This window comes from Arachis duranensis, chromosome 2 (genome assembly GCF_000817695.3).
Source record: "Arachis duranensis cultivar V14167 chromosome 2, aradu.V14167.gnm2.J7QH, whole genome shotgun sequence".
Lineage (NCBI taxonomy): Eukaryota > Viridiplantae > Streptophyta > Magnoliopsida > Fabales > Fabaceae > Arachis > Arachis duranensis.
Window position 1 is genome coordinate 81,902,445 of NC_029773.3, and position 3,504 is coordinate 81,905,948.

The 3,504-nt window shown below is 38.1% G+C and overlaps 1 non-coding gene across 1 annotated transcript; it reads left to right on the top strand.

The window, feature by feature from the left end:
* Nucleotides 1-2,577: 2,577 nt before the first annotated feature.
* On the top strand, nt 2,578-2,685 carry LOC127745407 (small nucleolar RNA R71). The gene has a single exon (XR_008006597.1). It is a non-coding gene; the product is annotated as a small nucleolar RNA R71 (small nucleolar RNA).
* The last annotated feature ends 819 nt before the right edge of the window (nt 2,686-3,504 follow it).

The following is a 3,504-nucleotide window of genomic DNA, read 5'->3' on the forward strand; positions in this document are numbered from 1 at the left end:
TAGTTAGAGGTGTCCAGAGTTCTTAAGCACACTCTTTTTTCTTTGGATCACGACTTTAACCACTTAGTCTCAAGCTTTTCACTTGGACCTTCATGCCACAAGCACATGGTTAGGGACAGCTTGATTTAGCCACTTAGGCCTAGATTTTATTTTCTTGGGCCCTCCTATCCATTAATGCTCAAAGCCTTGGATCCTCTTTACCCTTGCCTTTTGGTTTAAAGGGCTATTGACTTTTTCTACTTGCTTTTTTTGTTTCTTTCTCTTTTTTTTCGCTACTTTTTTTTCACTGCTTTTTCTTGCTTCAAGAATCAATTTCATGATTTTTCAGATTATCAATAACATTTCTCTTTGTTCATCATTCTTTCAAGAGCCAAAAATTTTAACATTCATAAACTTCACTATAAAAAATATGCACTGTTCAAGCATTCATTCAGAAAATAAAAAGTATTACCACCACATCAAAATAATTAAACTAATTTCAAGATAAAATTTGAAATCCAAGTACTTCTTGTTCTTTTGTAATTAAGCACATTTTTCATTTAAGAGAGGTGAAGGATTCATGGAATTATTCATAGCTTTAAGGCATAGACACTAGACACTAATGATCATGTAATGAAAACACAAACATAGATAGCACATACGGCATAAAATCGAAAAATAGAAAAAAAAATAAGAACAAGAAAATTAAAGAACGGGTCCACCTTAGTGATGGCGGCTAGTTCTTCCTCTTGAAGATCCGATGGAGTGCTTGAGCTCCTCAATGTCTCTTTCTTGCCTTTGTTGCTCCATCCTTAGTGCTTTTGGTGCTCATATCCTTAGTTGCTCCCAATAGTTGTGTGGAGGAAAATGTATCCTTTAAGGCATCTCAGGGATTTCTTGATGAAGGAATTCCTCATGCTTTTGTTGAGATCCATGAGTGGGCTCTCTTGTTGTGCAGTCAAATGCTCTACTACTGAGCTATGGACCCTTGAAATGAATCTCTACATCTTCCATGACTCAGAGGTGGAAGCTTTTGTCTTCCCTTTCCTCTTTCTAGAGGTTTCTCCAGCCTCAGGTGCCATAAATGGTTATGGAAAAACAAAAAGCAACGCTTTTTTCCACACCAAACTTAAAAGATTTGCTCGTCCTCAAGCAAAAGAAGAAAGAGGGGAGTAGATGGGGATCCTCTGGGATCCACAGATCCTGAGGTGTCAAAAATTTTTCATCCCTGCTTCATTTAGACGTGTAAATGCCCTTAATGTGTAATCCTAGCGTTTAACGCCAAGCTGTAACCTGTATCTGGCGTTAAACGCCAGCTTGATGCTTCTTTCTGGCGTTAAATGCCAGTCTGGTGCTTCTTTCTGACGTTTAACGCCAGTCTGGTGCTTCTTTTTGGCGTTTAACGCCCAAAATGGTGCCAAACTGGGCGTTAAACGCCCATTCTGCTACCCTTACTGGCGTTTAAACGCCAGTAAGCTCCTCCTCCAAGGTGTGCTGTTTTTGATTTTGCTTTAATTTTTACAGTTGTTTTTGTGACTCCACATGATCATCAACCTAAAGAAAACATAAAATAACATATATAAATAAAATTGGGTTGCCTCCCAATAAGCGCTTCTTTAATGTCAATAGCTTGACAGTGAGCTTTAATCTAGTCTCAGTTTTGAGCATTCTTGCTTAACATTGCTTTCAAGATAATGTTTGACTCTCTGTCCATTAACAATGATCTTTTTGTCAGAGTCAATATCATGAAGCTCTACATATCCATATGGTGACACACTGGTGCACGAAATTGTGATACACAATGGCGCCAACAACTTGGAACATACAATTGTAATCTCAACTCTTTTTCACAACTTCGCACAACTAACCAGCAAGTGCACTAGGTCGTCCAACTAATAAACTTTACGTGAGTAAGGGTCGATCCTATAGAGATTGTCGGCTTGAAGCAAGCTATGGTCACCTTGTAAATCTCAGTCAGGCGGATTCAAATGGTTATGGAGTTTTAATAATTAAAAATATAAATAAAACACAAAGTAAAGATAGAGATACTTATGTAATTCATTGCTGAGGTGATGATGGGAAAGGTTTGCTATTGCTGAACCTGTTTCTTCCATCATTGTTATTATCGAAGCCTTGCTTCTGTTGATCCTTCCATGAAAAATTTGGATGATTTTTTCATGAAGGATTATAGGTGTTGCCAAAGGCTTCACCCATGTAATTCATCTCTGTCATTGATGGGTTCTCAAGATCATAGGCTTCTTTTTCAGAAGATGCTTCTTTAGTACTGTTGGATGCATTTTGCAATCCATTCAGACTCTGAGAGATCATATTAACTTGTTGGGTTAATATTTTGTTCTGAGCCAATATGGCATTCAGAGTATCAATTTTAAGAACTCCTCTCTTTTGAGGCGTCCCATTACTCACAGGATTCCTCTTAGAGGTATACATGAACTGGTTATTTGCAACCATTTCAATAAGTTCCTGAGCTTCTGCAAGCATTTTCTTTAGGTGAATGGATCCACCTGCAGAGTGGTCCAGTGACATCTTAGAAAATTCAGACAGACCATCATAGAATATATCTAATGTGGTCCATGCTGAAAGCATGTTAGAAGGACACTTTTTGGTCAGTTCCTTGTATCTTTCCCAAGCTTCATAGAGGGACTCACCATCTTTTTGTCTGAAGGTCTGAACATCTACTCTAAGCTTGCTCAACTTTTGAGGAGGAAAGAACTTGGCTAAGAAAGTTGTGACTAGCTTATCCCAAGAGTCCAGGCTATCTCTAGGTTGTGAGTCTAACCATGTTCTAGCTCTGTCTCTTACTGCAAAAGGGAAAAGCATAAGCTTATAGACTTCAGGATCAACTCCATTGGTCTTAACAGTATCACAAATCTGCAAGAACTCAATTAAAAACTGATAAGGGTCTTCTGATGGAAGTCCATGAAACTTGCAGTTCTATTGCAGTAGAGAAACTAATTGAGGCTTTAGCTCAAAATTGTTTGCTCCTATGGCAGGGATTGAGATGCTTCTTCCATAAAAGTTGGAAGTTGGTGTAGTAAAATCACCAAGCATCTTCCTTGCGTTGTTGTTTGGTTCGGCCATAATTGTTTCTTTTGCTGCTTCCTTTTTGAAAATTTCAATGAGGTCCTCTTCAGAGTTTTGTGCTTTAGCTGCTCTTATCTTTCTTTTCAGAGTTTTGTTTTGAAAATTTCAATGAGGTCCTCTTCAGAGTTTTGTGCTTTAGCTGCTCTTATCTTTCTTTTCAGAGTTTTGTGCTTTAGCTGCTCTTAGCTTCCTCTTTAGAGTCCTTTCAGGTTTAGGATCAGCTTCAACAAGTATGCCTTTATCTTTGTTCCTGCTCATATGAAAGAGAAGAGAACAAAGAACATATAGAATCCTCTATGTCACAGTATAGAGATTCCTTGAGGTGTCAGAGGAAAACAAGAATAGAAGGATGAGGTAAGTGAAGAAGAATTCGAACATAACAAGAGAGATGGAGTTCGAATTGACAATGGAGAAGGAATGTTA